This window comes from Doryrhamphus excisus, chromosome 8 (genome assembly GCF_030265055.1).
Source record: "Doryrhamphus excisus isolate RoL2022-K1 chromosome 8, RoL_Dexc_1.0, whole genome shotgun sequence".
Taxonomy (NCBI): Eukaryota; Metazoa; Chordata; class Actinopteri; order Syngnathiformes; family Syngnathidae; genus Doryrhamphus; species Doryrhamphus excisus.
This window is the reverse complement of record NC_080473.1, coordinates 4,397,579-4,409,564: the sequence shown is the minus strand read 5'-3', so window position 1 is coordinate 4,409,564 and position 11,986 is coordinate 4,397,579. Positions and strand designations below refer to the sequence as shown.

Sequence of the window (11,986 nt, the reverse complement as noted above, 5' to 3'; positions counted from 1 at the left end):
TTTCCCCCAACTTTTCCATCTGTGCTGCACATGAGCTGACTCTGGATCAGTGTTGCGTTGATATACTTTCCAGAAGCAATGCAACTTTTCTGACTCAATTTCTAATTTAGTTTCATCAACTTCATGGCTGTTGTGCATACAGATATTTATTTTACGACGTTACCATCACCGTCAGTAGGTTCTGAGGACGGTTTGGGGGGGGGCCTTAGCCCCCCTGTAGATGCACAGGATATGAATGATTTTTTTAAAAAAATCCAAAAAAACAAATAACGAACAAGAACCGGTATATATATTCCCACTTTTGGACAGATTTAGTCGAGATACTCATTATTAATTAATAATAATTAAATAATCATTATTATATTATTAATTAGCCTATTATTATTACTATCATCATTCTTCTTTTTCTGATTATTACTTATTACTACGACTACTAGTAGTAGTAATAGGATAGTATTAGCCTGCTCATTGGCTTGCTTATTAGCCTGCTTTTGCCCTATTATGTGAAATTTGTCAGATATTTTTTTTGTAAAAAAAAAAAATCAATAAAAAATGAAAAAAAATTCCATAAAAAATATCAAATTATTTAGGGGGGCTGAAGAACATTTTATGTAATAAATAGGCTAGTATTAGCTTATTGGCTTTCTTATTAGCTTGCTTTTGCCCTATTATATGAAATTTGTCAGAGATTAAAAAAAAATCAATAAAAAATCTCAAATTATGTAGGGGGGCTTAAGAACATTTTTTGGGGCTGAAGCCCCCCCCCCCCCCAAAAAAAAAATGTAGGCCTAATGACACCACTGGTTACCGTCCTAACCATCCTAGCTTCAATGCTACGCTTTAAACAGAATGGACTAGCAGTGTAAAAAGACTTGGTTTAAAAGGCCCTTCCCCCCACAGCAACTCAACACCCCCACCAGTGCCACGTCTGTCCGACACAGCTGGTTGCCGGGAGGAAGGAAGACGGGGGATGACTGTCGTAAACTGCTTTTTATCTCCTCAATGAGGCCTCGAGCTATGCAACAGAGTAGTAAGAGGACACTATCATGGAAAGCCGGCATTGTAACACTTTTTTCTGTATAAAAGAACCCTGACACTAAATGAAGGGACAAAGGGGCTCGTCAGAGGTGGGGTGGAGTCTGTGTGTGTTAAGGGGAAAGACAGGACATGGCTGTGAAGTTTCATGCTTCAACTGTGTTATTGATTAAGCCACGCCATCAATGTCCAACATATTTAAATACAGGGGTGTCCAAACTTCACCCACCGAGGGCCACTTACTGGTACAAACTCTGGCCTTTGCTCTTTTATTCATTTTCTCCTTTTTTTTTTTTACATTTTCCAAATATTTCAACTTTTTCCTTAAATAATCATCATATTTTCTTTTTGTAACTCATTCATTCATTTTCTACCACTTTTTCCTCACGGGTGTCGCAGGGGTGCTGGAGCCTATCCCAGCTGTCTTCGGGCGAGAGGCGGGGTACACCCTGGACTGGTCGCCAGCCAATCACAGGGCCCATATAGACAAACAACCATTCACACTCACATTCATACCTATGGACAATTTGGAGTGACCAATTAACCTAGCATATTTTTGTAACTGTACAATTTTATTCTCTTAATATGTTGACTTTATTCCCAAAATAATATAACATATAATATAATTTCCCCAAATTACAACTTTATTGAGTTTTGTTTCACATAATATTATATTTATAATTAATAATTATTATAATTGTCACAATTTCTTTAATATTTCAAATTTATACAACTAAGGTCACAACATTACGAGTTACATTAGACAACTTTTGTCTCTTAATAGTTTGAAATTTATTCTCACAAAATGATTTTTTTGCCCTTCTTTTTCTTTAAAAGGGTAAATCTTCTTTTAAGCATAATATTTTGACTTTATTCTTGTAACATTGTCACTTTTTCATCGACCTAATTTTCCCTATTTTTCTTTTTATTCACAAAAATTATTTTTATTTTTTTCTTCATATTTGTGACTTTACTTTTTATGTTTAGATGTATTTTTTTCCTCATATTACAACTTTATTTCCTCTTAATAGTTTGACTTCAGTAGTGTAAAATTACTATTTTTTTATTTATATGTTTAATTACTAGAATTTTTAGAATGTAACATGGGCCGATAAAAAAAAAGCAGTGGGCCACAAATAGTCTTGACACCACACTTTGGACACCTCGATTTAATAGTACACCACACATTGAGTGAAGTAACTGCAGTCTATTGCTATTAGGAAGGAATTTGTTTAATCTCCTCATGCCTGCACGGAGATAATTGCTCTGACATGCCGACTGGTGGAGACTCGCCTCGTTTTGCCTGCTTCAGGTTCTTAAAAGCTCCGAGTAACTAACCTTGCCATTAGTCAAGCATGGTGGTGGTCTGGGGCTACCTGAGGTGGACTCACTTGTGTTTCAAACAAAGGTGTCTGGCCGTGTGTGACCTATATTCAGAGGATAGTAAATCTACTGTTGTACAAGCAGTACACTCATATGAAGTATATCCAAGTTTACTTTCTGAAATGTGAGTGGTTGCAAACATTGGCAATCCTGACCCGGGCTTGTCAAGACCCCCACCACCATCAACCTACCCCAACCCCCAACCCCCAGGGGTTGTTGGTCATCCTGCCTGAGAACCACACACATTTTGCACGGAAATTCCTCATCTAGAGGCCCGATCTCTGGGTCAAACAAGTCTGGTCAGGTCAGATGACCTAATTCACATCATGTGCTTTTTGTGGTCCAATAGGAGGGCAGTAAAAGACCGGAGGGAACAGGAAGGGTAGGAACTGTCCGAGGATATTAGGGGAAAAGTCTGAAAAGTAAAGTATTTCAAGGTTATTTTGGAAGGTTCCATCTGAATGTGATATGAAAGCCTGGGAGGGAGGAGCCTATGTTACATAACCAGAACCACGTTGGCGATGTTTACATATTATTTCCTTTAATATGCACCCTTGTAAAAAATATTCTTCATTTCCTGACACTGAAGAAGCTGGACCTTGTTGGGATGCATCCTTACCATCTGTGTTATTAACTGTTGGGGGCGGGAGTGGACTTCCTGTTTATATTTCCTGATGGGACAGCCTCTAACATAAATCCCAGATTGACTATAAGATACTGTAGATCCTCATAATATAGTCTCGTTGTCCCCAAACTTAGCAAGTACCCCAATTCTTAAGAAGCATGAGTAGCTTCACTACTATTAGATGCCACATACTCTCTGCAGTTGAGTAAATAAACATGAATACTGTAGTGCAAACTGACTTCCTTTTCCTATCTTTGTATTCATAGTATGAAATTGGTGACTACATCATGTCCCTGCCACATTACAATTTGGCCGCTAGGTGGCAGAACTCACAGGACAACTCCTTTGCATTGCACTGTGGATAAACAACCACCAGATGGCAGTAAAAGTATGCAAATAAATCACAGCACTGGCAACTGTAACACTGTATTATTTTGCTGCTGTTTTAACTACTTTAATTTACAGTCGAGTTATATTCATTTGGAAATAAATTATGGCTCCTGTATTGACATCCTCTCACCCTCCAAACCCCCATCGTCACCTACAGAGGAGACCCCCGCTACAGCCACTCAGCCCATCCTGCAGGCGGATGCTGGCATTTTGAAATAGGTGGAGTTCAATCGAATCTTAGCAGCTGGAACTGCTGAGTAATCTTCCACCTGCGGAGAGAGGAGATGGTAAGCCCAGGTGAGATGCAGCTAAACAGGAAATACTCTTGGCTTCTCCACCTGCCAATGCAAAATACAATAGGATGCTATCATTTATCTAAGATGCATTGCTGTGTCAAAAATAGACCATATATTTGTTTGAAGAGTCATTATTGAGTGATTCAACTGGGCAAAATTGTGTTTTACAGATCAAATACATCCCATCATAAAACATCATGATCACGAAGAGAGAGGAAAAGCGATTTATAGTCCTGATTTTAATCCGTAGGCAAAACACATAACTCATGGGTGTTCATGACCTTTCATATGTGCTTATCTCTCAATGTCAACACAGTTTGATTTGAGAAACCTACAGTAAACAGACAGCGTGGCTCCTTTGGCTCCTAGCCTGTGAATGACTTGAACGTATGCTGCATTCAGGTACCCTCGGATTATCTGAAAACAAACTCACGTGACGTACAAATACAGAGCATAATACATGTTGAGTTGAGTTAAATCGCACGTGTGAAGGATTATGACACCCCACGAATGTACAGTATATCGGTGTAAAAAGTGGCATAGCCGATAAATATTGCTTAATATAAAGTTAGTTGCGGAGAATCCCATGCTCCCTGAATGCGCATGCCGGCCGGGTGTAAAGTCAGCTTGGTGAAGGTCTCCCTGAGGCTGTTACAGGAGAGCAGCAGATAAAAAGCAGCGACACTCCTCCTGCCTTTTCCAGTGCTTTGAATTATAATGCCGGGTGGACGACTTTCACCGAGGAGGACGAAGGAGATACCCACTGACAGAAGCGACTGAAAGGGGGGGAAATTAGCCCATGTAGCTTAAAATACCAAAGATAACGTTCCTTCTCGTGCGTTTGCCTTTTTTTTTCGCTGTTGAACTTTTGACTTTGTCAGCATTTATTTACTTTGTCAGCATTTATCGGTTACACTTCTCACGTTTTCATAGCCAAGAGACTGGAAAAAAGACGTCAAATTCCACTTTTATCTGGAAGAAAATCTCGAGCACCCCGCAGACAGGTGAGTACTGTTGTTAACTGGACTGTCATGGCAGGACCCGGATGTACAGGCATTTAAAAACAAAACTCACGTGCTAAACATTTATACAACTCATTTTATGACACAAATAAATCTTTATTATGTTGCTCTGTGATATTACCAGTATATTAGATTATGTTCATACATCACCTTGACAACCAAGACCTAACTTGATACAGTTATAATGTGATGCAATTCAACAGAAATGGAACCATGTACTTTAGAGTAGTCAGTGTGCAGTCAGTGAGTCGCTGAAAAGGACTCAACACAGCGATTATTGTCTGAATAGGTACCATCACAAGTGAGTACCATTGTTAGCATTTCAGTAACAACCTATGGTGAATTGCATGCTGGGTGATGCAAAAATGTTGGTTGATGTTCACTGTTATTTAGCCATAATGGCAGTGTACTGAATCATTTTCAGTTCATACTAAATCTATTTTGCTATGCAAGCTGTACACTGACTACTTTAAAGTGTATACAAATGTATTTTGTATTGTATTTGTCCTTGATAAGATATAATAAGATGGCTGCTGAAATGTGAGGGATGTGCTGGCTGGCTTTTGATAGTTTATGTATGCGCAACTGTGATTGCTCTATGTGCTCATGGAATTTAACTTAAAAAACAAAACCCCCAAAAATATAATCCCTGTTGTTATTATTGGCTGCCCGAAGCAGTGAGGTCATGTCCAACCCTGACTGGCACTAAAACACAAACATACAGTCATATTCCGTGTCTTTTACCGGGTTAGGGTTAGAATGACCCGCCACAAAGATCTGGCATTTGTCTGAATGCGCTCACTGTTCGATTACTCTGGGTTATGTGTTGTTACAGCTATTAAAGTGCGCCTGGAAAACATTAAATACGCATTAAATGAGCGATTAACGCGGAGGACTAAAATGCAGACAGTATGTACTTTTACGTCACAGCAGTTTTACCCAATGCTGATACATTTATAGAGACTTTGAAGCGGGGAACAGAGCTGTTTTGTTGTTTTTGGTCACGTCATGGAATGTCAAAAAAAAGAGACTCGAGCATGCAACGAATGGTTTTATTAGTGAAATGTTGCATGTGAAACTCAAACAAAGAATAAGCCTTTTTTGTCGGCATGGCTGTAAGACGACCATCCAATTTTCTACTTATTTGAGCAGGTAACATTTTCAATTCTAATTGCCCTCAATTCCTGGCGGCTTTTGCCCAGCCCATGCAAGATTGCAACCTGAGCCGGCTTCAGAGTGTTCGCTCTTAACTGAGAGCTGGTGTTTTTGTCTGTGCCTGAGCTTCCCTTGTGGAAAATGGCAACAATACCTCCTTTTAATGCTAAACAACCTGCTTTTCTTTCTCGCTAGCGAATATTTCCACCATTTAATACTCCTTGTAGCAATATTGGGAATGGTATTAGCATTCTTTCAAATGTTTTTAAAATGAACAGGCATTTATTTATATGAAAGTAAATCCTTTATAAGTTGTTCAGAAACATCACAAAGGAAATTAACCTTTATTAATTAACCTCATATATTTATGTTTACTCCCTGTGTATGCGTGGGTTTTCTCCGGGTACTCCGGTTTCCTCCCAACATTCCAAAAACATGCTAGGTTAATTCCAAATTGTCCATAGGTATGAATGTGAGTGTGAATGGTTGTTTGTCTATATGTGCCCTGTGATTGGCTGGCGACCAGTCCAGGGTGTACCGCGCCTCTCGACCGAAGACAGCTGGGATAGGCTACAGCACCCCCGTGACCCTTGTGAGGATAAGCGATAGAAAATGAATTAATGAATATGTATGTTTAATACCAAAGTCATTTTATTACAAATTATTATTTGTCTAAAAATGCGGATTATAAACACATAATTTATTTACAATGACAGTGGCAACTCTGTTTTTGTTATACATTTTTTCTAAAAAAAATCCAAAATGTACAAAAACCGAGACGATTTTTCCCATAGTAAATCATATAGATCCAATTAATCTGTTTCAAACACCCAAAATATTAAGTAAATTCATTTTATAGATGGTATTTATAATTTATACAGGACAAAATGATCGTACATCCTCGGGAGATCAAATTTAATAGTGTTTCTCACCTTTACTAAATAGCTGCACTCACAACTTCATGGCAAGTTATTTAGCAGTCACTTCTAATATTGTTTGGGTGTTGTTTGTTTTCACGGAACGACACAATACGGTGAAAATGGTTTAATATGCTGTTGTCACGATTTTTAACAGATTTAGATGTTGCTTGTGCTCCACCTAGCATGCTGGGTGATGTCACGTCAACGTGCAAATGATGGGTTAAGAGTCTCCATGCTGATCACCCATGGTGGTGTCTTCATGTAACATACCAGACCACCCACTTCTCCTTTTTTGTTTTTACCCCCCCCCCCCCCCACCGCATTGTCATGAAATAGTCAGGTGTCTAACAACAATGGTCTACCATCGTGTCTGTGCATGCCGTGGATGTCTTTGTCAGCTGTTTGCTCTCCAAGCTGCAGTATCAGCTCTGCAGTTCCCCGCTGTCAACACCACAAATAGGCTTTGTCAACCCCCCCTACCCAACAGGTTAACAGGTAGAGAATAACACTTTTCTGCCCTTCTTGTTAAATTATAGCTGCTTAAACACCTTTGTAGCGTTTGCCCTGTTAGAGTTTTGGCTTTTGTGGCTTTTTTTCCTCAAGCGACGATACTATAGATATACTGGAAATGGCTGAACACATAGCCATGATTGATTGAATAGCTTAATTGGGTTGAGGATTGGAGGAGCCCATCACCATCAATTTTACCTTCAGCTTCCTCAGCAAGGCTCAATTGTCATTTTGGAAAACCGCACATACCGGAATTCATGTTTCCCTAAACTGAACCGCAGCTCCCCAGTTGTCAGGCAGCACTTGTGTCGCCAGCTATTTTGACTCTAATGGCTGTGCGTTGACTCGTTATCAGTGAATGGTAAATTTATACTTAGTATATCCAAGCTGGACACAAACTACTCTAAAGTATATCCAAGTTTCATTTCTATAGCATTGTCTGTTGAGAAGACTGAAGGGGGGGTTAATGTATCCTCCATGTTTTGCTTCTGTTTCGATATTGAATGGGGATTAGCGTGGTCCGTACGCACCGGGCTTGCTCGAGAACTAGATTCAGCATCACTACGGGCGTGAAAATGAGAGGAGAAGCGCCCACCAATATTGGCATCGCTTTTGGTGTTAAACATTCCACACTCATGACCGTTATTCAGGATAACTCTTCCAAGGTGTTAGAACGTCTTCAAACTATGAAAGCGACAGTAAGAACTAAGCAGTGCAGTGATCTTTGCAAGTTTTATACACCCTCCTCCTGATAAGCCACAGACTAAGGGTAAGGACTTGGACTGGTCGCCAGCCAATCGCAGAGCACATATAAGCAAACAGCTATTCACAATTTAGAGTCTCTAATTAACATAGCATATATATTTTTGGAATATGGGAGAAAAATTGAAGTACTCTGAGAGAACACACACATAGGATGATACGAACCCACGATCCCCTGACGTGTGTGGCCCCATTCCAAAAACCAAAAAAAAAGAAATAAAAATAGTAAGTAAGTGTTTTTAGTCACCACAATATGCTCTGTTTTGACAGCTGTGCAAATGCACAATTTCTATTCCAACCAAGACAACTCGGTGATTTTTTTACCTCACTCTTTAATCCTATATGAAAAGACAGATTAACAGACAGATTAATCTCAGAACATGTGTTGACTTGACTTTTACACTTTTACAGCCGCAATGCCGCATGTTTTAAGGTATGCATTTATTCATCAAAACAATACAGAGCCATTTCTATCATTACGTAAGCTTTCATGAAGACACAGAGTTACGTGTGTGCATAGCTGGAACAGGTTGATATGCCTTTATTAGGCTTTGATAATCAGCAGTGGAGGGCACGTCAAATCCAGAGGACAGCAGCTGTCCAAATGAAAACGTCTTCATATAAGGCCCGAATAATACTAGCTGATGATTATACAGTAGCCGCTTTTATGTGCACATACACAACTTCTTCTCACGCTGTGCGCGTGTAAAGTAGCCCGTTTGCATTGCCTTGTCAAGCGCTGCCCATGAAGCATCCACTCTACCATTAAATCAATGCTGCCCTGAAACCAGAACTTCCTCTAGCCAATGGAAGAGGAGGAGGAGGCTTCATCCTGTACGGTGGAGAGACTATTTTTATCCCAAGATGGAAAAATGAGAGTGATATCTTTGCACGTCTCCCACCCACTTACAACTCTTCTACTTCCACGGATGGTCGGTGGCTTTTTGTGGTGGAAATTAATAAAGCTTTTTCCTCTGTGGTGGAGCTTAATGGGTTATGACTAAATTAATTGTTTCCTGGGTAATCTGTGGCCTATATTTTTAGAATGATGAGTTTTCATACGGTCATGATGTTGTGGTTTGCTTCCATCCCCCTCCTCAGTACTAATTCTGTTATATCAGGCTGCTGGTTGGCTTTTTAAATTGTTGCTAGGCTCATTTCTTATCCTCTCATCACTATGAGAAGACACAGGGATGTTATTCATTGAGATTTGTGGTACAACGGGGCAAGCTCTCAGAGGACCAGTGCTAATAAATGCTGACCGAGCACTTGTGTCACCTCACGTAACCTTGCGTCCTTTGGGAAATGATTCACTTGAATGCAATGTCTGCGCTCAGCTCCTCGTGACATGTTCTTACCTGTAGCACCTGCAACCATTTTTGTGGAAGATTTGTTTCTGACAATATGTGACTGTGACTACAGTAATTCTTTGTTTGTTGCGGTTAATTGGTTCCAGACACGCCTTTGATGAGTGAATATGTAGAAATGGAATACTGTCATAGTTGGAGCATAGAAAACCTGTTTTCAATCCTCTAAATCAGGGGTGGGCAAACTACGGTCCGGGGGACACATCCGGCTCGGCCATTCTTTGCAAAGTATTCCATTTAAACTTAACATAACCTGGCATCATGGCTTGAGCCAACCTTTAGGTAGCTATTTTTTTTTAATCAATTTGGTTATTTGATGTGGTCTGCTGTTTACAAAGTGCAAAAAGGGACACAAGCACAGGTTGCATGACACTTTTACAGATACAATAATTCCAGGTGGACTGTAAAATGTAAAATATATAGTCTGGCCCCCCGCCACCCCTGCTCGAAATACTGTTTTAACATTATTAGAGCCCTTTAGACATGAAATAACACCCCTATAGTCACCTTTACACTCATATTACCCAATATAGTAGACATAATAACAGAAAATAAGCACTCATGCTCATCTAAGTTGCTGTAAATGTGTCACCTCGGGGAGCAGAGTGGAGTTAGGGGTTCAGACTTGAGTTTTAGTTTGACGGGTGTTACAATCACAACGTGTTCGGGATTATTGCGACAGTTGTGAGAAAATTCAAACCTGGCTTCGTATCATGATCAAGTCTGGTGCTTGTGTGTCTCAGTGAACGTTACCACGACCAGTGTTGAATACAGCATCTTTGAAGGTGTCTTCTGAATGCCTTTATAATTTAGTTACTGTAATGCTTATGAGCTGTGTAGCTTAGAAAAGTCCTATTTTTTTCAGTTTTCAGCACTTTTCACATATATACATATACTATACATATGTAACTTTGCACTCATCCAACATCATAAATGCAGTATATGTATGTGAGCTACAGTGCTAACAGTAGAGTCACATTTTAATAGCAACATCCTGCCAGATTAGCATTTGATGAACAAAACGTGCAGCTCCCACATCTGTAGCTGACTGTCAGGTAGTTGGCAGAGATGCAGGCTTTATTTTAAGATGTGTCGTGAAGCTTGAACTTCAGAAGTTCAGAACTTTGAACGGTTGAGCAAACAAGTCAAGGAGATGATAACATGATGATTTGGTGCTTCTGAACAGGCTCTTGCGACATATCAGAACATTATCAAAAAGTCAATTTTTCACGACAGGGGAGCTCTTAAAGTTTTGAAACCGATACAGATGCACTTGGGATGGCTTACAGCTGACTCTGCACTGTGAAAGCGCTTTATGGCGGTTTGACTTGGGTTGATTGATGCCAGCAGTTAGTCGGGATTGGCCGGTATCGAACACAAAATATTTATGATCGTGCTTGAGGATCTATGGGAAACATTCATCTGCTGGCGAGACTGCTTTTCCCGAGTCGTCCCGTGGCCCAGCTAACATTCACTCGCTCTAGACACCATGATGATGTGTTAATCACCTGGCTTCTTCTTAGCACATTCAATGCACTCCCAATGACACCATGTTGACACCATGCTGTCTACTTGATTGAAGGAAACACTATATTATACAAACATACATACGAAGCCATGCCAACCAAAGTGTGGAAGAGCACAAAAGAACATTTTGAAAATACATTACCCCCTCATTTACATTCTGGTCATCTCTGAATGATGTCATTTACACAAAAGACTCAATTTTGCTGACCATAAATTCCGGCGTGTAATCCACACTCACTAAATTTAGAGGGAAAAACCAGATTTGTACACATTTAAGACGTCGCACCACATCATAAAATGGCATATAGTGTCTCGCACAAGTCTGTGAGGACCGGGCAGTTCTTTGACAGGAGCCAATCATAACTATGAAAAAACTCAAGACGAGCTTGTCAACACTTTCAGGAGGTCATTACTCGATATAGCAGTCTGGCTCACAGTGTCATCTTACAAAGAACACTAAACTCATCACACAGCAGCTTAACATTCAGAAGATATACTCAACAAATATACAATCACATACTAATATGGTTGTAAAATTTAAAAAAAACCTTATACCTTTAGGTTTGGCAGAGATTCAACTGTAATGATGATGGTGATGCAGAGGGCCAGGTTGGAATATAATGCATCAATCAATGTAAAAATAATTGACTGCGACGAAAGACTAAAGTGAGTGCTATACAGTGTCCATACTACATAGAACACATGTAATATGCCTTATGAAAGTGACGCTCTGTCCTTTCAGTCCCGGGTCAGACTTAGCAGGTCTGATGTAATGACTGTCAGAGCTCGTTGTCGCAATGGGGATTTATCACTCATGTGTCACTAATAAACTCCCTCACAGTCACTTTCTGATGCCGCCAAGTTGCCATGGAGCTCTTTTACTTCATTTGCTCTCAATTTAAACTCTGAACAAGCTGTTGAGATCATTCACCGCATCACGCATTGAACTGGAAGTTCATTTTTGGCATACCAAATCATTTTATTACATCACAAA

At 39.9% G+C, this 11,986-nt stretch overlaps 1 protein-coding gene across 4 annotated transcripts in view; it reads left to right on the top strand.

Annotated features, from left to right (window-relative positions):
- Positions 1 to 4,316: 4,316 nt before the first annotated feature.
- Positions 4,317 to 11,986, top strand: part of gdpd5b (glycerophosphodiester phosphodiesterase domain containing 5b) — a 34,895-nt gene continuing 27,225 nt past the window's right edge. For all 4 annotated transcript variants that reach the window (XR_009131382.1, XR_009131383.1, XM_058079500.1 and 1 more), the window contains exon 1: positions 4,317 to 4,733. The gene's annotated coding sequence lies outside the window, so the exon portion shown is untranslated. The remainder of the gene's footprint in view (positions 4,734 to 11,986) is intronic.